Genomic DNA, 25,061 nt, shown 5'->3' with positions numbered 1-25,061 from the left:
GGTTAAATAATTCATCCAAAGTCACATAGCAAGTAAATGACAAAGCCAGAGCTGAATAAAGAATCCCTGCCTCTGGGCTCAAGCTTTTACCCACTGTGCAGTACTCACAGGACCAGATCTACCAGGGCAAAGGAGGAAGGGGAGGGACCAGAGACTGCTGGTTCCCCTAATATTTGTTAGAATATTTGTTAGAATAGAGCCTCTCAATTTTAGTTAGATACTTAGTCACCTGGAAAAGACAACATTTCCCAGCCTCCTGTCCTGCTAGGTATAGCCAGGATTCACTGCTGGCCAGTAAATGGTATATAAGAAGTGGTATAGGCAACTTCTTACAAGGATCATTTTTTGATATATGTTTCACATGCATTTGAAAATAATGAGAATCCTGTCATTCTTGTCATATAGGGTACAAAATTCTGTATGTGTCAGTGAGATCAAATTTGTCAACTGTACTTGTCATGTCTTCTATATCCTTACTGATATGTTCTATTGGCTATTGAAAAGGCATATTACAGACTCCCGCTATGATTGTGAATTTATCTATCCCTCACTTAATACCGTTAATTTTTGCTCCATGTATTTTATAGATATTTTATAGGGTGCAAAGAAATTTGGAGCTGTGATACCATTCTGGTAGATCAAACTCTTAATCATTAATAAATGCCATTCTTTAATAATCAGAGGTATCCTTCATGTGTGTGTGTAGGCGATGTCTCTCTTCACCCTTTCTTTCTGTTGGTGGGAATGCTGATGTTATGGCTGGAGCTCAAGCAGCCATCCTGGGCCATGAGCTGGAAACCATGGGTTGAAAAGGGCAGGTCAATAAGTTCAAGGAGTCTGGGTCTCAGATGATTTTAGAGCTGCCATACCATCTATGAGCTGCTTACCTCCAGACTGAGTTTACATGAGAGAAAGACAAACTTGTAGTTTCTTTCAGCTACATGTTTGAATATGCTATTGCTCACAGCTAACATCACCCTGATACAGCAGAGGAAGCAGTGGGTACTAAGGTGTGTGGGAGCATCCCATGCTGGGGCATGGCAGGTCTTACACAGCGAGACCAGAGACAATGCCATCTAGTGGTGGCCAAGCAATTCTGATTGTACAACTGCCCCCACTAATTTATTGATAAATATTATTCATGTACTATTGTCAATCTATATTGCAGATATTCAAAGTTTAATTCTGCATTGTTTAATGGAAAAAATAATTAGGGATACAGATTCTAGTAAGTCCTCTCTGCACCCCAGTGTACTGTCTGTCTCCACTTTGGAGGCCACTGGTACAGAGTATGAGTGGAGGGAGTGAGAGCTGAAGGGTATGTAGGGGGTCAAGTCAAGAGCGACCTTACATGCCAAGCTCAGGGACTTGGATTCACATCCTGAAGGTGATGCTGACCCCAGGATGGTGGTGCTTAAGTCCAAGAAAGAGAAGGGGGTGGGGGGAATGAAGAGTAGGGGACAGATGCCTGAACAGCATAGACAGGAGGTCCCATCAGGCAGGCAGTGTGTGTAAGAGGCAGGGGAGGAAAGATTCTGAGGAGGAGCCCTGCTGTCTAAAAAGAGAGCCAGTGGAGGAAGAAGAAACCAGGCAGCAAAATGATGTGCGAGGGAGAGGGTAGAAGGAGAACCAGGGGAGTGCAGGGTCCTGGAAGCCAGGGAAGATAGGGTGGCCCACAGTGCCCCATGCTGTCAAGAGGTCTCAGTCAAATGAGGACTAGCAAGGGCTCACTTTCATCTGTGGAGGACAGGTGGAGGGTTAGGGGTGCACCATGAGATGGGAGGAAATGAGACCTGGAGGTGGATATTTTCAAATGACAAGGCCAGGAGAGAAGCAGCTAGGAAGCCTGGGAAAGGAAGCTGATATGGTTTGGCTGTGTCTCCACTCAAATCTCAACTTGAATTGTATCTCCCAGAATTCCCATGTGCTGTGGGAGGGACCCAGGGGGAGGTAATTGAATCATGGGGGCCAGCCTTTCACATACTATTCTCATGTACTATTCTCATGATAGTGAATAAGTCTCACGAGATCTGATGGGTTATCATGAGTCTCCGCTTTTGCATCTTTCTCATTTTCTCTTGCTGCCACCATGTAAGAAGTGCCTTTTGCCTCCCACCATGATTCTGAGGCCTCCCCAGCCATGTGGAACTGTAAGTCCAATTAAACCTCTTTTTCCTCCCAGTCTCGGGTACGTCTTTATCAGCAGTGTGAAAATGGACTAATATAGTAAACTAGTACCAGTAGAGTGGGGTGTTGCTGAAAAGATACCAGAAAATATGAAAGCAACTTTGGAACTGGGAAACAGGCAGAGGTTGGAATAGTTTGGAGGGCTCAGAAGAAGACAGGAAAATGTGGGAAAGTTTGGAACTTCCTAGAGAATTGTTGAATGGCTTTGACAAAAATGCTGATGGTGATATGAACAATAAGGTCCAGGCTGAGGTGGTCTCAGATGGAGACGAGGAACTTGTTGGGAACTGGAGCAAAGGTGACTCTTGTATGTTTTACCAAAGAGACTGCTGGCATTTTGTCCCTGCCCTAGAGATTTGTGAAACTTTGAACTTGAGAGAGATGATTTAGGGTATCCAGTGGAAGAAATTTCTAAGCAGCAAAGCATTCAAGAGATAACTTGGGTGCTATTAAAGGCATTCAGTTTTATAAGGGAAGCAGAGCATAAGAGTTTGGAAAATTTGCAGCCTGACAATGCAGTAGAAAATTTCATTTTCTGAGGAGAAATCCAAGCCAGCTGCAGAAATTTGCATGAGTAAAGAGGAGCCAAATGTTAATCCCCAAGACAATGGGGAAAATATCTCCAGGGCATGTCAGAGGTCTTCATGGCAGCCCCTCCCATCACAGGCCCAGAAGTCTAGAAGGAAAAAGTGATTTTGTGGGATGAGTCCAGGGTCCCTCTGCTGTGTGCAGCCTAGGGACTTGGTGCCCTGTGTCCCAGCTGCTCCAGCTGTAACTAAAAGGGGCCAACATAAAGCTCAGGCTGTGGCTTCAGAGGGTGGAAGCCCCAAGGCTTGGCAGCTTCCACATGGTGTTGAGCCTGTGGGTGCACAGAAGTCAAGAATTGAGGTTTAGGAACCTCTGCCTAGATTTCAGAAGATACATGGAAACACCTGGATGCCCAGGCAGAAGTTTGCTGCAGGGGCGGGGCCTTCATGGAGAACCTCTGCTAGGGCAGTGTGGAAGGGAAATGCGGGGTTAGAGCGCCCACACAGAGTCCCAACTGGGGCACTGTCTAGTGGAGCTGTGAGAAGAGAGCCACTGTCCTCCAGATCCCAGAATGGTAGATCCACCAACAGCTTGCACCATGCGCCTGGAAAAGCTGCAGACACTCAATGCCAGCCTGTGAAAGCAGCTGTACCCTGCAAAGCCATAGGAGTGGAGCTGCCTAAGACCATGGGAACCCACCTCTTACATCAACATGACCTGGATGTCACAGCTGGAGTCAAAGGAGATCATTTTGGAGCTTTAAAATTTGACTGCCCCGCTGGATTTTGGACTTGCTTGGGCCCTATAACCTCTTTGTTTTGGCCAATTTCTCCCATTTGGAATGGCTGTATTTACCCAATACCTGTACCACCATTGTACCTAGGAAGTAACTAGCTCACTTTTGATTTTACAGGCTCATAGGCGGAAGGGACTTGCCTTGTCTCAGATGAGACTTTGGACTGTGGACCTTTGGGTTAATGCTGAAATAAGACTTTGGGGGATGGATGGGAAGGCATGATTGGTTTCAAAATGTGAGGACATGAGACTTGGAGGGGCCAGGGGCAGAATGATAAGGTTTGGCTATGTCCCCACCAAAATATCAACTTGAATTGTGTCTCACAGAATTCCCATGTGTTGTGGGAGGGACCCAGGGGGAGGTAACTGAATCATGGGGACCAGTCTTTCATGTACTATTCTCGTGACAGTGAATAAGTCTCATGAGATCTGATGGGTTTATCGGAGTTTCTGCTCTTGCTTCTCTCTCATTTTCTTTTGCCACCACCATGTAGGAAGTGCCTTTTGCCTCCTGCCATGATTCTGAGGCCTCCTCAGCCATGTGGAACTGTAAGTCCAATTAAACCTCTTTTTCTTCGCAGTCTCAGGTATGTCATTATCAGCAGCATGAAAATGGACTAATATAGAAGCACTTTTGTGTTGTAAGGAACGGAGGCTGGAGCATGCCTAGTGCACTGGGAAAGGCTCCAAAACCCACTTAGCTCTGCTGCCTCCAGGGAAAGGGGACAGGGCTGAAGGAGGAGCTACTATTTCTAGCAACCACTTCCAGCCCTCCTCCTGGCTGTCCTAATGAACTCCCCTGTCTAGGACCTTGTTGTACCCCACAATTTTTCTTTGCCTAGACAGTGACACATGAAATGGGCATGGGAATGGCTGCAGTAGCCCCTGGACAGAAGCAAACATATGCCACTTGTGCCCCCGCCAGTGAACGGAGGGACCTGGGCTTTGGATAATCCCCTGAAATTGTTTTCACTGAGCTTTGGGGAGTGTCTTCTGATTTCTGGGAAGCAGACATGCCTTCCTAAGTAGGTTATTTCTGTTCACTGAATTGGGCTTCTTGAACCAATGGGAGGAGGTGTCCCTAAGGGGCAAGAGTCAGATAGTAGGGGGCAGGCAAGGCAGAGACTCCCACCTGGGGGTGGTAATCAACACTGGACACAGAATCACGGACGGGCCCAGGAGGACAAAGCAGAGGGACCGTACCCCCAGACCCCCCACCTCCGTGAAGCTGGTCTTTTCTTCGGCCTCTGAAAGGCCCTGCTGCATCCTTGCTCCAGGCTTTCATTCACGCTGTGATCTGAATCAGAAACACCTGCTCTTCTCTGCCTGTCTGAATGCTCTAGGGCTCAGAGGAATCCCATCCTCTCTGAAGGTGGCTGTCCCCACCTTTCCAGATCCCCACAGCAGCACCCAGTGCCCAGGAACCACAGCAAGTGATCTGGGTCCTCTTCAGTACCATATTTACTTAGCAGGCTCATGGAGTTTGACTGGGTAACCCTCCCAGCCTGTTGGCTTGAGCTGGGGCAGCTGAACCACACGGTGCAGTCAGGACCCTTTCTCTGGGTCTGCCCTTCTTTGCTGCCTGTGCTTGGTAAGGCATATTACTGTCTTCTCGGGGTGTTTGTTTTCCCAGCTATCAGTAGAGTGGTTCTCCTGAGCAAGTCTCAGAATTATCTGGAGGGCTTGTTAAAACACAAATTGCTGGGTCTAACCCCAAAGTTTCTGATTCATTAGGTTTAGTGTGAGACACTGGAAAATTTGCTCTCAGAAGGGTGACTAATGATCCCCATTTGCCCAGGACAGAGGGATTTCTTGGAATATGGTAGTGCTGTTCAGTGTTAAACCAGGATGGCTGGCCACTGCTCCCAGATGCTGCTGGTCTCGGAACCACACTTTGAATCAATTTTCTTCAAGGCCCCTTCCAGTTCTGAAAGTTCAGGACCCTGCAGTGTAAGTATCCTTCACATCTGAAACAAACTAGCTGAGTGGGGCGGAGCACAAGGGTGGCCCTGTCCTCTCATGCAAACTCACATTTAGGACACAGTTCCTGTTGAAATGTCAAGGATTTCCCAGATATCCTGGTAATGGGCCTCAGCGGGCCTTCTTCCAGGCTGAGGTTCTGACTGCAGAACAAAGCTGGGATTCAGGGGGAGCCAGCAGGCCCTGGAGGCCGTTAATGTCATAGGCAGGACCCACACCATAGGACATCTCAGAAAAGCAACCGCAGATGCCTTGATGGTGAGGTGATGGATTCTGGCGACTTTCTTCAGGGCCGGATGTGTAATGTCATGGGCTGTGAGACTTGGGGATCATTGTGTCTTTGGCTGCATCCCCTCTTCCCTAAGTGAATGAGGCTCAAAGCACCGAGAAGACAAGGGACACGTAGAAAGGGCCCGGCTGGCTGGCCAGATGTGCTGGGAGTCCCAGTGAACAGGGCAAGGCTCCATCCAGGGCCAGCGGCCAGGAGCACAGGGACCACAACTGTTGGCTGAGGGGCAGAGCTGAGTCCTTTAATGGTGATGGGTGGCAGAGAGTTGGGGAGTGCTTGGGAGCTGATTTTTATACATCAGACATAAATACAACGCATTTTCAGGCCCCGGGCCAGCTGCGTCCTTTACACACTCAAACACATATGGAGTCCCCAGCAGGTGCCAGGCCTGGTACTTAGAACCACTGGACTTAGTCCTTCAGGAGCTGACAGAAGCCATGGAGGGTGGGCCATAGGCATATAAACAACTTCCAGACACCAGGGAGCGCTTTCAAGATGCTGGCCTGTGTTGATAATGGGAACACAGAGGGAGGGGTGTTCATTCTGCTGGACAGGGGTGGTGGGGGCAGGGGGATGGCAAAAGGAAGGGGCATTTAATCTGGTCCTTGAGGACAGGCAGGGTTTCTGAGGGCAGAAAAGGAGGAGGGGCTGCCCAGTCAGAGGGGGCAGTGTGAGCAAAGGCCTGGGGGAATGGCTGGGCAGCAGGGGCCAGTGCAACAGGAAGCACTGGGAAGTCAGGTTCGGGTTGGGGCCTGGAACAGTCTGCTTGGCCTCACTTAGTTGTGACTTTCCTCCCTTTCTCCACATCCTCTACTCTTGGGATCTCATCAGCTTTTTAGCAAAAGCTCCCATTAGCAAAAGCTCAGGTTGGGGGACTCTGACTATTCCCTAAGCGGGGGGCACCCCATACTCAGGGAGCACCCCATACTCAGGGGAGGGCTTCTGGGGAACTTGGTGCTTCTAAAATAAAAACAAAGCTGGCATATTTCACTTTAAATAGGTTCAACCATATTGTCACAAGCAACAGGATTTCCTTCTTTTAAAAGACCAAACAGTCTTCCATTGTGTATATACACACATTCTCTTTATCCATTCATCTGTTGATGGACACTTAGGTTGATTCCATATCTTGGCTATTGTGAACAGTGCTGGCATGGACATGGGAGTGCAGATATCTCTTTCACATACTGACTTCACTTCCTTTGGATATAGACACAGAAGTGGCTTATGTTAAACGAAATAAGCCAGGCACAGGAAGACAAATAACATATGATCTTACTCACATGTGAAATCTAAAATCATTGATCCCATAGAAATAGAATGGTGGTTCCTAGGGGCTGGGGGATTGTGAGGGGGATCAGGGAGATGATGGTCAAAAGGTACAGAATTTTTAGACGAGAGGAGTAAGTTCAAGAGATCCATTGTACAACATGATAACTATAGTTAATAATATATTGTATCCCTGAAAAATACTAAGAGAGTGAATGTTACATGCTCTCACCACAAAATGATAATTATATGAAGTACTACCTTTGTTATTTAGACTTAGTCATTCCACAATGTATATATGCTTCAAAAATCATGTTGCACATGGTAAACACATCCAGTTTCATCTGTCATTTAAAAAAAAAAGAAAACTCCCCACAAAACTAGTGTGTTTGCTATGGGGGTAAGCCAGACCCCACTCCCCACCCCTTCAGTTAAATAAGTGCCAGTTTCTACCTCTGAGTTCTTGGCCAACAAGAGGTCATGCCTGCTCGATGGCCAAAGACAGCTGGAAAGGAAAAAACAGTCTAAATGGTTCAATTTATAACTTAATTTAGGCCTCTAATGAAACTTGGTTACAGCCCCTGCATGGTGGATTTCCACACCCCATGCCAACAGCCTTGTCCTTCTGTGCCCGTTTCTCTCTTATTTTTCACTTTCCTGCTCCATTCCCGATGAGTGGACACTATGACTGTCCATCTTCCTGAAGCAGTCATAGAAGTGAGACTTCCTCAGACTCTTGGAATGGGGCAGCTGGAAGGAGCCAAAAGGATCCCTAGCTCAGCTCCTTTGTGTGAGAATCAAGCAAGCTTGGTGGAGCTTGGGGTGGGGGAACAGGAGGTCACACTGTGGCCAAAGTCACGCTGCAGATTAGTGGCAGGGCAGGATCTGGTTTCCTGTCTCCCAGGCCAGTGTTTTTTCCACAGCTACCAACAAGATTTTGATTGGCGGATACAGTAATTATAAACATAAACATTTACTAAATGCTAACTACATGCTAGGCAGCAAACCAAGTGATGCATGTGCATTAATTAATTTAATTCTTAAAATAATCCCATGATGGAATTATCATCCCTTTTTAGAGGAGAAAATTTAGGCACAGAACAGTAAGTGGAGACCCAGACACATGAGAGCAGATGTTTGAGACCCAGTAAGTGAGACCCAGACACCCAGAGCAGATGTTTGACTTTTCCTTGTGCAGATCTAGTTTGGGTTTCTTGTAGTTTCTTTTAGCTTGGTGGTCTCTGGTGGAAGCTAAGAATGAGGGGATCTGCCCTGGGCAGAGACCCCAGTTGGGGCTGTGGGAGGCACCAGGGCCAGTGTTCTCCGACCCTTAAGGGAACCTGAGTCAGCAGTGCCATGATGGCCGTCACTGCAAAGAAACCAACTGCTTGGAGAACCCTCTGGAGGGAATCACACCTTCTCCCTGGTCCTCTGTCTCCTTGACTGAGGCCAAGAGATCCAGTGGCTGCCAGTGCCACAGTGAGGCACAGGCTGGGCTAGGGTCTCTGAGCAACCGCTGGCCTTGTCTATCACCATGTTCATTGTGTGCAGGTAAATGAATTCAGGCAACTCTTTTGGACCAAACTTAGGGTCAGATTGCTAACTACAGTCACGTGGATGGTGCGGTAGAACTCGAATTAAAACCCTAGCACTAAGGTTTTGTCTCTATGCCCTGAGAGACATGTTTTCCTAAGTACATGACTTTTGTACATGACTTTTTTTTTTATTTCATTTACAAGTAACAAACTGCACTCCATGTCTTAGTCAGGACTCTGCTATCATTAGGCAAGTGGTTTGGCTTGTCCTTATTCTCCAGATGCAGACATACACACAGAGTCCCTGGATGGTTTGCTATGTGTGTTTCTTTTTCTTTTTTTTGTTATATTCCAATGCCACATGCATGCTATGTTTTTCCTAGATCCTTTTTTCTTTTTTTTTTTTTTTAAAGCTGCAGTCTGATCTATGAAATCAGAACTTCTTCAGTGCTTGTGACAAAAATCAGTGACGAAGCAAACAGAAAATAGCCACTAGTTGGCAGGTTTGAAGATCTGGGTGTGAGCACCAGCTGCCACCTACAGCAGTTTGACCCTGGACAAATCCCGTGACCTCCGGAGACTCCCATCCTCCTCTGTAAGATGGAGATGATGCTGGGCCGGCTTTGTCTGCCTTGCATGGTGGCTGTGAGGACCAAATGGGATGGATGATTTGTAAGAACACTGTGCACTTCAATTTTACGGCGTCAGTGCCAGACAGGGGTAAAGGAATGATTAGACCCAACTCTCTAAGAGCTTCCCGATGAAGGACAATGGGAAAAGGTTGGGTAACCCTAAAAATACATCATCCAGAGCCTGAATCTGATGGCTGGGATGCAGTCTCAGCACCTCTGCCCCTCAGCCCACCGGCCTGCTAGTGCACTCTATTCCGATGGTTGTGAGGGAAGGCCCTGTCCCCAAGTGGCCATGAAAAATCTACTTGGAGAAAACCAGGACCTCAGTTTAACAAAGCACATTGGTTCCAACAGGAAAGTCATTTAAAAGAAGTGGGAAGAAGGCAATGGCTACAGTGATAAGCGCTGCAGAGTGAGAGAAGCCCCTCATCTCTGTTTTCAACATAGCAGCAAGGCGCAGCAAAAGGAGAACCTTGGTGGGGTTGGAAGAGGTGCCCCCAGGCGGGACTGCAGCTGGGGTGCCCCGTGGGTGGGGTTCCAGGAGGCAGCACCAGCAGGGCCTCTGCCATCCCAGCAGGGCTAGTGAGGTCATCAAGTCTAGAAGGTGACAGCTGTCTTGGTGCTTGGGTCACCTCTACACATTCCTTCCCTTCTCAATAGGCCCCCAAACACTATTGCAACTTAAGGCGGGCTAGGCCTACACCCGGGGACCTGGGTTCTAGTCCCAGTTCTGTTTCTAACTTGCTCCTTGCCTTTGGGCCTCAGTTCTCACCTGTAAAACTGGAGTGACCACCTTCCTTACTGGGTTGGGTAAAAACGTGGCCTGATTCCAAGACTTACTGCTGGCACAGTAGTTTTGGACCATTTCTGCATCGCCCAAGGCCCTGTGTATTTTGTGTGCCCAGGAATAACTGTGGCTGGTGTTTATCATGTACCATGCATCAGGCATGGTACTAAGAGCAGTTGTCCCACAGTATATGTGGGGGATTGGCTCCAAGATCCCCAAGTATAGCAAAATCCATGCATACTCAAGGTTGGCAGTTGGTCTCGCAGAACCCTTGCATGTGAAAAGTCGGCCCTCTGTATATATGGGTTTTGCATCCTGCAAATACTGTATTTTTGATCTGTATTTGGTTGAAAAATATGCACATACAGGTGGACATACACATACACATAGGGGGAGGATGGTTTTGGGATGAAACTGTTCCACCTCTGATCATCAGGCATTAAATTCTCACAAGGAGTGTGCAACTGGGATCTCTCACATGTGAATTCATAATAGGGTTTGCGCTCCTATGAGAATCTAATGCCACCACTTATCTGACAGGTGGCGGAGCTCAGGCGGTAATGCTCGTTCACCAGCCACTCACCTCTTGCTGTGAGGCTGGTTCCTACTGGGGCATGATCTGGGGGTCAGGGACCCCTGCCTTGTAAGCGCTATCTCTTTTAATCCTCACAACCCCACTAGGTAGGCATGCGCATTGTCCGCATGTTACAGAAGAGGAAAGGGAGACAGAGGTTAACTCTGGTTTACACCTGTTGTGGACATAATTATGAGCAGTGCTTCTATTCACTTAAAAAACATCCCAGGTTGGCTCTTTACCACCATGTTATGCTGCTTGTCAACAATATTCAATACTCCTCAAGCCTCCAAATCGGTCGGATTCCCTCCACACTATGTATTTCTCCAACCCACTTCTTGCTCTTACATCCCAGGGTCAACAATCCCCATTAATGAAGCCTGAGGCATGCCCCTTAGCTATATTATCTGATAAAATATGAGTTGAATTCCGGGCCCTGAACACCCAACAGAGTACCTGATGTATGGGTGTCGGATGCTGAATGAATGAATGAAGGAAGGAATGCACTAAGGAGCCATGTGAACGCTCATGAACTCTTTGAGAATCACATAAATATTTCTCATCCCACTCAGGCTCTCACCTGGTTCACCAAAGAACCTAAGTCAAAGGTTTTAGAAAGGAGAGAAGTGAAACTCAGGCCATTGCTTCTAAGGCTGCGCCTGTGGGAATGTGCAGGATGCATTTCTGTGTAGATGGCTTTAGTGCAGGCACCAGCCAGTTCTCCCAACAGGGCCCTTTGGGAGTCTTTCACAAGCCAGCCCACGGATTTCCCCTGTCTTTTTCTCCCTGAGCTTTCTCCGCACTCTCCACAGTGTCTTCTCTTTTCTCTCATTTTCCAATTTCAGCCTCAGATGAGAGACACAGACCTATGTCCACTGTACATCAAAGTAAAAAATCCTTTTGAAAATAATCCAAACAAGGCACCAATGTGAACAGGACAGTTCCATTGATGGGAAACACCTGAGGGCACAATCAGGCCCTTCCTTAGAGGAGTGAGACCTCAGAAGAAACCAACAGCAGAAGGGGGCAGCTTTGACAGGGATTGAAAATGAATATGCAGTCTCCTCACTTCTCTTAACCCTTCGCCCTCTTTTTCTTGCCTTTGCTCCAGCCGTTAAAAACGGACCCACAGTAGAGGCCAGGAAAGCCCAGAGCCCCTAAGGCCCACCACTAGTGTGATCTCAGTGTCGACAAACACAAGTGGCTCCCTTCTCCTGCTGGAGAACTCAGCGTCACAAGTGGCAGAGCTGTTAGAGATGGAGCGTGTGCATGTGGTTGAATTTGAAGGTAGCTCATTACATAAACAAATACCAGATCTGAGGAAGGCGCGTCATCCTGCCTCTGTTTCAGAAACTATGATTTCCTAGTTATGAAGACAGGTGTTTTATGGCCTTGAGAAACCACCTCTGGCCACTGGCACCTCTCCCAGACTCTGGCCAGTAGTCAAAAACCCAGTCCCCTGCAGCTTCAGCATAGTGGTTGGGCCCTCATCAGGCCCAGGTTTCTTACTTGTCTCAATAACTCAGTGAGGCAGGTGCCATTCCTTCTGGATTTTTTTTTTTTTTGGATGGAGTCTCGCTGTGTCACCCAGGCTGGAGTGCAGTGATGCAATCTTGGCTCAATAGAACCTTCGCTTCCCAAGTTCAAGCAATTCTTCTGCCTCAGCCTCATGAGTAGCTGGGACTACAGGCATGCACCACCATGCCCACCACACCTGGCTAATTTTTGTATTTTTAGTAGAGACAGGGTTCATCATGTTGGCCAGGCTGGTCTCGAAATCCTGGTGTCAAGTGATCCACCCGCCTTGGCCTCCCAAAGTGCTGGGATTACAGGCGTGAGCCGCCACACCCAGCCCGCTTCTGTTTTATAAACAAGGAGGCTGAGGCTCCTTTGGCAGATCTGGGAATCAAGCCCAGGTGTTGCTGACGCCAAAGTCAAGGTCTCTCAGGTTCGGGCTTTTAGTAGGCTTTGAGGAGGGAAGATAAGCTGTCCCCATCCAGAATTGATTGCTCTGTCCAGGCTTGGTCCTTGGAGCACTGAGATGCTTCCTGAGAAGCTGCTCAGAGCAAGGATGGAAGCTTCAGGGGTGACCCATTCAGGGTGAGCTCAGGATCTGTAAGGCAAAGAGCAGCAGCAGAAGAAGGCCCAAGACCCCAGGGTGCTGGGGTTCCCCTGAGGGTGGGACATGATTGACATGAGAATGGCTGCCCCTGGAATTGTGCAAGGCACAGTCTGTGCAGGTGTGCACAGCTGCCCTGCAAGTGCCCAGCTGCTCATTGGACAAGCTGCTTCTTTCTAGCTCTCATTTCTAGTAAACCAGCACCCTTTCTAACTACCCATCCTTCCCTGCCCAGCCTGGGTGCCTTCCTTCTGATGGGGTCAGCTGGGGAAATCCTGATGTTTATTGGAAGTTACCAACCAAGGACTGGGCAGCACAGTATATAGTGGGTGAGCAGTTGAGGCAGGTGTCTAAGGGCTGGGCTGCTCATGTCCAGTGAGGGTGGACAGACATTTGTGCGGGTGGTACATCTGATAAAAGACCCCCATGGATCTCTTTAAACAGATAAGCTGTAGTGATCTGTAGGTAGATATCTTTTCTTCCTTCTAGAGGATGGGATGTGGCATTAAACTTCCTTAAGTTTGATTCATAAGGGAGCCAAGACTACTAATGGTCTCCTGGAAGATTTTCTCCCCTTCTTCCATTAAAATGGAGTCATAGCTGGGTATGTGGCCACCTAACAAGTGACTGCATTCCCTAACCCTTCTAGTGGCTAGCTCTGGCCATATAGTATTCTTGACAATGGATGAGTGGAAGTAGTACTCCACCCCCGGACCTTAAAATACTGCCCATGCACATTGCCACAGTCTTTCCCTTTCCAGTCTTTCCCTTGCCACGGATGTGTCTGAAATCAGCTTCAACCATGCAGACAAGGACAGCACCTCAGAGTGGTGGTTCTCAAAATCAAGGGTACATTAGAATCACCTGGAGGGCTTTCAAAACTCCAGTGCTCCCCTGTTAGAGATACTGAGTAAGTCTGGGGTGATGCCTGAGACTCTGCATTTCTAAAAAGTTTCCAGGTGAGGCTGATGCTGCTGGTCTGGGGACCACACTTTGAGACCACGCACTACCCTTGGGGATGGTAGAGAAAAAGGGCAGGAACCTGGCTCCCTGTATGACTGTGTGGAGCAGAACAGCTTGCCTAGCCTGAACTGTTACATGAGAGAAAAATAAGCTTCTTTGTTCTTTAAGCCACAGTCCTGTTGGGTTTCTGACACGGCAGCTCAGCCTTTGTTTTAATTGACTCCTATCCCTGGGGGTCAGAGTCTTTGTACAAATGTCCCTGCCCCACTGCTCCCCGCCGCCTCCTCAAAAAATTACTGCTTTAGCTCCACTTCTAGAAGCAACAAATTAGTTCTGTATAAGACTAGTATAGCGAGCCAGGATACAATCTCAGCTGTTAGGATGCAACAGTTCAACCTAATGACCATGCATACTGTTTCTCAAGTCACATTTTCCTAGATCCTGTTTCCCTCTTAAGTTACTGCCAGATCTTTCTTCCTCTGAAGCTTCACTTCTTCATCCATTCATCCTGCACCCCACCACTGTCTGACCTCCTCCACTGCCCACTCATCCCAAAGTCACTTCCAATTGCCAGAGCCAAAGGCGGCTTTTCCTATCTCCTCCTGCTTCACCTCTGCTGAATTTGAAAAGTTGGTCACACCTTCTTTTGAAGCCTTCTCTCCCCACTGCTGGTTTCATGTTACCAATCTCATTGTATTCTCCAAGTTTCCAATTTGCCTTGATCTGAACATCATCACCAAATCTCCGAAATTGTCCTCTTTTCCTTGGCGTCATCGAGTGGTCCTCTTCCTGGTTTACGCCTTTAAGGCTGGCATTCCTTCCAGGGTGAGGTGGGCAACATTCTGTGCTTTGCCTCGTCTCCTCTTTGCTATCCCCATTCATGCTCAACTCCATCCACCTCCAATAAGCTGATGACTCTCAAAGCCTGCTGGGCTCCAGGCTCATGCCCATGACCACAGGCTCCCTAACATCCAGCACGCCCAAAACTAAGTCAGTATCTTCCCACTGCAACCCATCCATCTTGTATTCCTAATCTCAGTAAGTGACACTCCATCCACCTATGCAGTGCTCACTCCTTTTTCTCAGCATTATCACTTTCCCACCCCAACACTAAGCCATCCCCTCCTGCTGCTCTCCTCAATGAACATCTTGCGAACCCACCATTCCACTCTTCTCCCTGCTGCTGCCCTGCCTGAGGCTGCCCTCCTCATTTATCATTGTAGGGGTATGTTTGGTGGTTCATGTATCTGTTTTCTCCCTTGAAATTAACCAGTTAATTATTAATTCATTGAACATCTGAGGCCTCACTATGTGACACACAATGTGCTAGGTGCTGGAGATTCCCAAAGAAAAACAATGAAGAAAAGAGAATGAATGAAGCTGTCCCCGACCTCAAAGAGCTCACAGCTGGGAAGATAGACACATTAATATCACTGTACCACAACGTATGCAGCTCAGGAAGAAAAATGTGTGCAGGAGTACTGAAGGGGGAGCTGTGGGCAAGGGTTTTGAAGGAAGAGCAGGAATTAAGCAAAGAAGGTGACAGAGAAGGTATGTGCCAGGCTCAAGATTTCAGGATTTTATTTTGTAAGCAATAGGGAACCACTGGATTTTCTGATCCAGGGAATGAGACTTAGAGTCACCCACCACTTATGAGGTTAAATTAAAGAAACCCAAATGGTTCAGCAGGTTATAAACCAGAGCTGGCATTAGGGAATAAGCATCCATTTAGATGAGTTCTAAAAATACACTCAGGAGCCTGGTTCTCTTTAGGGATAATTGGGCATGTGTTAATCGATTTCCTGTGATTCTGCAAGACCATGGCAGAGGCCATGTCACCTAGGACAGTCAAGGGCCGTCCTGGCCTATGGTCAGTCCATGGCAGCTGACCCAGGCTGCCTAACTGCACCAATGGACCCAGCTAGGGGAGCGGAGGAGGCTGCCGGTGACCCTAAGCCCATGCAGGAAAATCACTGTCTCTTGGCACTAAGAGCACAGGGTTTTAATTTTCACACAATGGGTCGCAAAAATACTTTTCCAAAAGAACGCTATATAATAGCACTTGAGGAGGCCAAGGTGGGCGGATCACCTGAGGTCAGGACTTCAAGACCAGCCTGGCCAACATGGTGAAACCCCGCCTCTACTAAAAATACAAAAACTAGCTGGGCATGTTGGTGGGTGCCTGTAATCCCAGCTACTCAGGAGGCTGAGGCAGGAGAATTGCTTGAACCCAGTAGGTGGAGGTTGCAGTAAGCTGAGGTCACGCCATTGCACTCCAGCCTGGGCGACAAGAGTGAAACTCCATCTCCAAAAAAAAAACCCAACAAAACAAAAACAAAACAAAAACAACAACAACAAAGCATTGGCTAACAAACTTACTGCCCCTTGAAGCCCAGCTTAATTATAGTGAAGGATACAGTCTATACTTTTTCCCACACTCAGAGAATGATTTCTGTGATAATTTCCCCAGTCTTCTTGACTGAATGGATGTATGATTTCTGTGGAGAAGAGCCACTCTTTTCTTCACCCCGTGGAGACATGTTGCATGAGGCCCTGTCTGGGTGGGAGCTGCTTGCTCACCTCCCCACAGGGAAGACCAGTGCTTGCCACAAGGGGAATTTGGCTGGGGAGAGTGTGTGTTCTTGGATCACAGGAGAGGGGCAGGGGCTGAGGAAGTCCTTGCTTCCCATGATGACCAAAGAAAGGGGAATTGCCAAAGTGATGCAAGGGACATCTGCTGACAGCTGTGTTGTTTAGAAAGGCAATGGCACACAGATGGGGGTGGGGACAGGCAGAGGCCTAAGTTTCAGGAGGCAGAGGTCTTAGATTTAGGAGGTCCCTCTCTACTTGCCAGCATCTCAGGTAAGTCACTGACCCTCTCTGTGACTCAGTTTCTTTACCTGTATACTGAGAAAGTTATTGTAGCAGTAGATTCTTTCAAATAAATTTTTATGTAGAGTAGGGGTGTCTAATGTTTTGGCTTCCCTGGGCCTCATTGGAAGAAGAATTGTCTTGGGCCACACATAAAATACCCTAACACTAATGACAGCTAACGAGCTAAAAGAAGAAAATTGCAAAAAAAAAAAAAAATCTCATAATATTTTAAGTTTCTGGATTTGTGTTGGGCCACATTCAAATCTCTCCTGGGCCACATGCAGGCCGGAGGTTTGACAAGCTTGATGTAGAACCTCAGTATATAAGGCAGATAAAGCAGGACCTCTTTTGTTGAAGGGGTGTGTTAAGCATCCCCAGCTATGTGGAACTGTAAGTCCAATTAAAGCTCTTTTCCTTCCCAGTCTCAGGTATGTCTTTATCAGCAGAGTGAAAATGGACTAAGACACCAGAGAAGCTGAGCCTGGATGGACTTTTTGGAGCCTGTATCCAGGCCTTGGGATCTGAGTCCATGTGACCACAACAAGGCAGACATGGCTGCCAATTCCAGCAGGTGCAGAGCAGGAGTCCTCTGTGGTTGGCTGTGCTCTGCCCCTCAGGCATGGAGCCAAGACAGAAACATCTGAAGTGGGTCTTCCCAGTCACCCCTGTCCACCTGGGCCTGGCCCACCCAACAGCTGGGGGCTAGTGCCTTGCAGAAATTTGAGAAGGCTAGAGAGTTGGGTAATCATGACTCTGAAAGCCAGCATCCACAGTCCCCCGGAGAGCTGGGCCAAAGTGGATGACATCTCCAGGTTCTGGGGACTCCCAGGTTTGGATTTAGGACTGAGACTGGAGCTAGAGGCCCATAGGCATCTCTATTCATGGGGGCCCTGGTGTGTGTTCACTGCTGTGTATAGGAGTGAAAGGAAGGGGTATAGGACATGGCTCCTCATGGCTGTCTAGAGGACATGGGAAGCATTCCAGGCCCCAAATCAACAATGATCCCAACTCAATCTGAACCAAGAGCTCACCATCAGGCTTGACACAGGGGACCCAGAGTCTAAGACACAGGGGCCTCAACAACACTGCTGTCCCTTCCACTGGACAGGGTCCGCAGAGCAGCCCCTCCTAGGTCCACAGCTGCAGCCACTAGAGCTGCAGCCACTGTTTGCTTGACCTGACAATTTCTGAGAGCTGGATGGGCGATGACTCTGGTTGGATGCTGCAGAGGACACCCATGAGCTTCAGGGAGAGGTCTTCAGTGGAGAGGCTCCTGCACCATCCTGGGCAGAGGTAGGGGGCGGCTTTCCTCCCCTTCCCCATCCCCAGTGCTGAGAGGAGGGAGTTGGAAGGGGGAACATAAATGTGAGCCTGGTTCTCTGATGTTTGGTTTAGGGGTTGGGCTGTCACATACAAGATTAATGTCTTACTGGCTGCAGAACCTTGGGCAGGTCACCTAACCTACCTGAGCCAGTGTCCTCCTGGTTTGGGGGTTGGGCTGTCACATACATGAAGGAAGATTAATGTCACTCTTACTGGCTGGGGGACCTTGTGCTGGTCACCTAACCTACCTGAGCCAGTGCCCTCCTCTGCCCAGTTAAATTAGAGGACAAGGGTCACCCAGAAAGTGACCGTGATGCCCCAGCCTGTGCCTGAATTCAGTCAGTGTTGGTTGGATGTGCAGCTGCCCCTCCCCACTAGAGCAGCAGCTGCAGCCCAGCAAGGGGATGGTGGCAGTTTGTCACTGTGCGGCTCTGGCAGGGGTCAGCCAGGCTGGAGGAGAGTCCAGCCTGTGGAGTGGAAAGAGGGGGGCTCTCCCACAAAAGCCTTCATTGTGGACCACATCATTTCATGCTTAAGGACATTTACAACCTGCCCACTGGGAATCAGAAAGGCAGTGTCATTCCCTTCCAGGCATCAGGAATTGAATTTAAAAAGCCAAATGACTTAAAATCTCATCTCCTTTCCCAAGTAGGAGGATTTGAACAATTTCTCATTTGCTTTCAAAATAGTCCCTATCTCGTCTCCGGAACAGGATACCATGGCGTAGCAGTAAGCCTAAAAGACAATTCCTTCCATGGAGTTATAACTTGGGGGCCCCTGAAATTGTATAAAACATTTTTACCATCTATGTGCTGTGGTTCCATAGGTTTTAGTAGATCTCCAAAGGAGTTTGTGACTCCCTCACACAAACAGGGTATGAATCACTGATGTCCAACCCTTCCTTCTTTTTTTGTGTAGGCACAGACAAGGCCTGAATTATCAACTCTCGAGAGAAGGACCATATGCCCAGCACAGTTGTAGAGACCTAGTGAGCCCCAGGGATGCTACTAGAGGAATAAAAACAGCTGAGTTAGCGATGTTGAGTGCATTGATGAGTAGCTGAGAGCAGCAATGACACTGCTCTAGTCAGAACAAAATACATGTGCACATATGCACTACGAAATCGGAACTGTGGAGTTTGGTGATTCTACACAAGTTAAATGCTCATAGTCTTTTCAACTGGCATTGCACAATACAAGGATGAACAGTAAAATTCATACTAATAATTTAAAATTTTAATTTTTCTTTACTTAGAATATCATTAAATAGTAAATAAAAATACCACATGACAAGTTGAGAGAAAGACCATGGGAAAAGGAAAAGGCTTATATTTATGAAGGTATAAAGACACCTTTAATGGTATCTTTTCCTGCATTTTGAGCTAGGGTTCCACGTTTTCATTTTGCACTGGGTCCCACAAACTACCTATCTGGCTCTGGTTGAGGATCTTCCCCTGAGACACAGTCTTGGTGATGACTCATGAGCTCCTTCCTGAAATGTCCGTTCAGTGAACATTTATTGAATTCCTACTGTTTGCCAAGCTTTGCACTCGTTGCTAGGGATAAAAAGTCAATAAACAATTCTATTCTCAAGTAGGATAGGATGAGGACTCCAGTTCTTTTTTTTTTTTTTTTTTTGATACAGAGTCTCACTCAGTCGCCCAGGCTGGAGTGCAGTGGCACGATCTCGGCTCACTGCAACCTCCATCTCCCGGGTTCAAACGATTTTCCTGCCTCAGCTTCCCGAGTAGCTGGGATTACAGGCACCTACCACCACACACAGCTAATTTTGGTATTTTTAGTAGAGACAGGGTTTCACCATGTTGGCCAGGCTGGTCTTGAACTCCTGACCTCAGGTGATCTGCCTGCCTCGACCTCCCAAAGTGCTGGGATTACAGGCATGAGCCACTGCACCCAGCCTCGTACTCTAATTCTAAAAGCACAGTATAGGACTGTGGTTTCCAACTATCAAAACCCTAGTGCTTATCTATAAAAGGCAGCTCTGGGAGAGAAATCTCTTTACCGCATTTCAAGAACGCTCATAGCAACTTGAATTTCTACCTGACAAAAATGCTTCAGTCAAGCTACCACACCAGCTATGTGATTAAATGTTTGCTAACTGTGGCAGACCTCAGACAAACCTGACAACATCAGTCTGCTTCTGTCCTTTGTCCTTTTTTCTTCTGAGCTTTTTAAACACACTAGAATCTGCTAGCAAATAACCTAAACTGATATGTATCACGCAGAAAGGAATCAAACTATCAGTTATAGGGTCTTTGATTATTAATCTTTTTAAGATAGAGAAACACATTTTCATTTATATTAAAGTTTGGCTGACAAAACCGTTTCAAAACATGAAGTACATATTAAAAAAAAAAAAAGAATGCCTAAGCCAGGACAGGGCTGAGAACCACTGGGGGGTTTATCCCACTCTACCATCAAGGAGGGTCCCCTACTCCCTTTCAAAACAGACCAGGGAACCATCAGATTAATTCTCATTTCCTGAACCTCTGGAGCATCCTCAATTCTTGGTATTTTACAGCAAAAATCCTTAAGCCTCTAAGCAGGGCCATGTGCTTGTACGTGTGCTTGTAATTGTGCAGGGCAGTGAGAGAGGGAGGGTGAGGCTGCCAGGATGCAGCCACTTCCCTCTCCATAGTTGTGAGTGGAAGTTGCATGGCCAGTTGGAAAAGCATCCCAGGGAGAAAGGGAGTGCTTGACTGGCCTGGGGCCTACCCAGCACAACGCCACAGACCCCCTGACTACTACAGGGGAGACCAGTATTAGACAAAGTCCCACAGTTGTCGCCACCCTTCAAGCCCCCTCCTTGCCATGAGCCGCTTTTTCAAACTCCTTCATTGTAGTCATCAGACACCTGGGCACTCTGTACCCCTCTTCTGAGTTCAGCTTAGGCAGGCATCCATGCACCCTGCTAGGAGTTGAGGTCATTTCCTCGATTTACAGATGAGGAAATTGAAGCTTAGCAAGGTCACATAACATACGGAAGGTCACACGCAGAGGAAGGGGCAGAGCCAGCATCTGCGCCTGAACCATCTGGCCCTAGAGCTGGGCCACCCTTGCTGCTGGCTGCCTCTGCCTGCCCTCTCTGCACACCCTTCCTTCTCAGAGCTCCAGCTGGGGCTTGGGTGAGTGCCACTTAGTCTGCACTCAGCTGCTTTCTCATCCCTTCCTAGGAATGAGTTTAATGTTGTCAACAACGAGTGCTCAGAGGTCAGGGGCTGGGTCCTTAATACATGTCTCATGGCCTGGAGGTTCAAAGCTCACAGCAGGCACTTGTAAAACATACATGTACAGTGTATATTTGCTGCCCCCTCCCCAACTCCCTCTACCCTGTGGAGTGCCATCTTGTGAGTATAAACCTATGAACCCAGAAACCCCCCAGAGTCAGCCAGAGCAGAGCATCTACACGAAGCAAGGGCAGTATCAAAGGAATGAACAGAGGGTCCAGTTCTGTACTCCCGACCCTTCTCTCCACTTCTCTCCACAGTCTCCATCCTCAACAACCCACCTAAACCAACCAAACAGAACACCACCACCTCCTCTATCATGGGCATGGTCATTAATGCTCCTCCCATGGGGCTTAGAAAAGGGTGGTAAATCTAGATTCTGTGCCCCAAACCCAGGCATGGTGTTGGACAGAGCAGCTGTGCTGCCACTTCTGAGTGTATTTCTAGGAAAAGGCAGCACAAGAGACTGTTTCACATGGAGGAGAGCCTGGAAACCCAGGAAGCATGGCTACTGTAAATGCAGGTCAGGGGCATCACACGTAAATATAGCCAGGTTTCGTCACGTGGCTGTCCTCTACGCTCAGTAATCGCTCAGAGACCAGAGTTCCTCAGCACTGCCAACTACTCAAGAAAAACAATGCTGAGTGGACATCTCCTGGGGGTGAGGCGCATCTGGGCAAGTATGCCTGGGAATGCCCCCAAGAGGACGATGACAGACAGAGTCACCCTAGATAGGTAGCTCTCAAATATCTGTGCACAGCTTGTCCACCTTGCAGATGTTTCATGTCCTCCGTCTAGTGCCTGTCTCAGATATAGATATAGATGGGTTAGAGTTCTCACATCCCTTGTTGCTGTGTTGTAAGTAAAATCATTTCCATATTAACTCTGACCAAAATTCAGGAAATTAAACCAGTAGCATAAAAATAGCCATAGGATGAATTCCATGGCCAAGCAGAAATGGTTTTGTGGAATAACCACTTTGTACGTCTGAATCCTGCCTATAATCCTCGTTGAGGGTCAAGTGTGGATTTCTTCCAGCTGCGGTACTATTATTTCTACTTGGAGTTGAAAAGACCCCTCTAAATCTTCTGGTGCAATGGTTTTCTAGTTTTATTTTAGTGAGAGAGGCTTTTCTTCAAAGGAGATCTTATCTGAAAGCTGACGTGTAACTTAGATTGACCCCAAGCTGCTGGCGTGAGGGACCTGGGGCCCTGCCAGTGGAGCCTGCTCTTCCCTTCCAGAGCTCCCGGGAGTACAATTTGAAAAACACACAGGCACACCCCCTTACTAATTTATTCACTCACTTGTTCACAAACAGTAATATCTCTTGAGCACCTACTGTGTTGCAGGTGGAGCCAGCAGGTAATGGCACAAAGGCAGTCCCACTTTTGGTGAGCTCACAATGTAGTAGGATATGGCAAAGCTAGGTTCAGACAGGTCGCAAGTGCTAGGAAGGAACAATGATGTGATCATGGCTGGGAGGTGGCTACTTTAGATGGGGGATCAGGAAAGGCCTCTCCGAGGAAGCAAAACACAGTTGAAAACAGAATGATAATCTGGAAAGATGCCCTGATTTGGACCAAAGAGGAAGCAGACCCAGAGAGGTGATGTGACCTTCCCCAGGCAGGGAGCTGAGCCGGGACCTGACCTGGGTTGCTGGCATCTCCCACCCAAGGATCTTTCCTTTTACAAACACTACTAAACAGCTACCACATGCAAAGAAGTCTCAGTGACAGGTGACATCTGAGGGTGGACAAGCCACCCAAATACATCCTGGAATTCAGTGCCGTCTGTGCATGACTTTTGATGCCTCCCTCCTTCTTCCGCCCAGTCCAGGGTTGGCCCCGGGTCTGAAGGCGCTGTAACCCAAGGGACACACCCCAGACCTGTGACCCTGGCTGGGAAAGCTTCTTCATCTCCTATCTCCCTGGCTGCAAACTGTGAAGGGTGCTCCTTACTGCTTCATTTGGCAGCATAAACAGAAAAGCAAGTTGGTGGTTATAAACGTCCTGGGCTCATCTGAAGGAAGGCTCTCTGGAAAGTCAAGGTGCTCTAGGGAGACTTAAAGACATCAAAGCCAGTTTTCCTCCTGTTCTGCAGCAGGTACTCACACAAGAACTACGGGGAATCACACAGGCCTGTACATATTTTACACACGAGTCCAAAGATGGGTGTAAAATTCCTACTATGCTGAATAGAAGCAGCACGCAAATGCCTTCCTCTGCTATCCACAAACCAAACAGCTCTGGGCCACCTAAGCCCTCGCCAGACCACCAACTTGGCCCCTGTAGGCCAGTAGTGCCCCTTACCCTAGGAGTCTTAACTACCATCAAAGCATTTCCAGGCATTAATTGGAGCCTCCAGTCCCTTGGTGGGGCCAGTGGTTATTAGTCCCATTTTGCACACAAAGCAACTGAGCCCCAGATGACCTATCTGTCCAGGGAACAATGCTACTGACACAGTGACAACCATTAAGTTCTGATTCAAACCTGTCTCCAGCCTCTAACTGCTGCTTTCCACTGCAATCCAGCTGCCCACAAATTGAACACAGACTATCCACTTTGGCCTAATACCACCCTCATTCTCTTCTTCACGCTCCCCCGCACACACCCTATGCCCCAGAGTGCACTTATGAGTTTTTCCAGAAGCTGCCTCTTCTCCTCACCCCCACCCCGACCCTCACAATACTTGCCACAAACTGGAGACCTCTGGAACACTTATTCCTCCTGCACACAGCAGCTTAGACTCAAGTTAAGATGCTGTCCCGCCAAGCCCAACTGGGCTGCCTCCCTTTCATACTTTCCACCAATTCACGTATGTGCACACTGCACATATCGCTGGTGAAAAGGATACACCCCAGAACCTTCCATGCGTTCTTTCCACATGGAGCCGGCCAACTGCACGTGCAGGGATGGGCATGAAAACACAGGTGACAGGGCCTACACAGCCATGTTGTCCAGACGTGCCCAGAACACGAGGGCATCCCTGCACAGGCAGACAGGCCCCCTGAAAGCAATGTGCACCAGATACAGCACCTGCCAGCACTTAGCCACCCCTGCGTTGCATGGGGTATGCGGCCAAGGCCTGTCCGCGTCTTCCTAAGGCGACTCTGGGTCTGTCATTTTGGTGTAGGCATGAGAGGCAGCTACTGGAATTCAGGGTGGACAAAGAATGACATTTTCAAGAGGAACAGACGTGCCCCGGGCACGCAGGACGGCACGAGGCCCTCAGAGGCCCAGAGCTCTCTCCCAAGGCACAAGTGCAGAAAGGCAGAGACTCATACGTGTAGTTATGGACGCCGTGCTGCGTGTCCTGTGCAGACACCAACACCTGCTCGCATGCCCCGCGAGTGTCCCAGGCATTCCTGCCTCCTCCACTCCTCATCCCCAGCCGGCTTCCCTCTGCCCGCCCGGGGAAAGCTCGGGACTGCCGGCGGGGCGGGCAGCGGAGGTGGAGGCGCCTCTCCTGGACCCCCAGCCCCGTCCCGCGGCGCCCCCACTCCCCGGGCGCGCTTCTGCACTTACCCGGCCAGGGGCTCCGGCGCGGCGACTGGAGCGGCGCCTAGAGAGACGGAGACCTGCGGCCCCCGGGGCCTCCCACCGCCGGCAGCCAGCGCTCTTCCCTCCCAGCCCGGGAAGGTCAGCGTGCGGGCAGCCCGGCCCGCGCCCCCGCGCCCACGGAGGCTTCCTGCCGGCCCTCGCGTCCCCGCCCGCCCCGCACGCGAGCTGCCGGCTCTTTGTTCGGAGTTTGCCTCTCTGCGATTCAGAGCACGCGGAGGGAATTAAGTCAGAGTCCGAGGCAGCCGTGCGGTTGCCGGGGGGATCCCTGCGGGGGGCGGAGCAAAAGGCCGGGCTGGTGGGGGCGGCGGAGCGGCTTTCGGGCTTTCAAACTCCCCGTGCTCCGCGGCTCCCGGCTTAGGTCTCCCTGCCCTTTACGTTTGTGGGCCCCTGGGAGAGGTT

The 25,061-nt window shown here is 48.8% G+C and overlaps 1 protein-coding gene across 3 annotated transcripts in view; it reads right to left on the bottom strand.

Annotated features, from left to right (window-relative positions):
- TSPAN11 (tetraspanin 11) overlaps positions 1 to 24,847 on the bottom strand; it is a 66,339-nt gene extending 41,492 nt beyond the window's left edge. For all 3 annotated transcript variants that reach the window (XM_030804570.1, XM_030804571.1, XM_030804572.1), the window contains exon 1: positions 24,627 to 24,847. The gene's annotated coding sequence lies outside the window, so the exon portion shown is untranslated. The remainder of the gene's footprint in view (positions 1 to 24,626) is intronic.
- Between the last annotated feature and the right edge of the window lie 214 nt (positions 24,848 to 25,061).

Source organism: Nomascus leucogenys, chromosome 23 (assembly GCF_006542625.1).
Source record: "Nomascus leucogenys isolate Asia chromosome 23, Asia_NLE_v1, whole genome shotgun sequence".
Taxonomy (NCBI): Eukaryota; Metazoa; Chordata; class Mammalia; order Primates; family Hylobatidae; genus Nomascus; species Nomascus leucogenys.
Note: the sequence above shows the minus strand (reverse complement) of the source record. Positions and strands in the feature narration are given on the sequence as shown.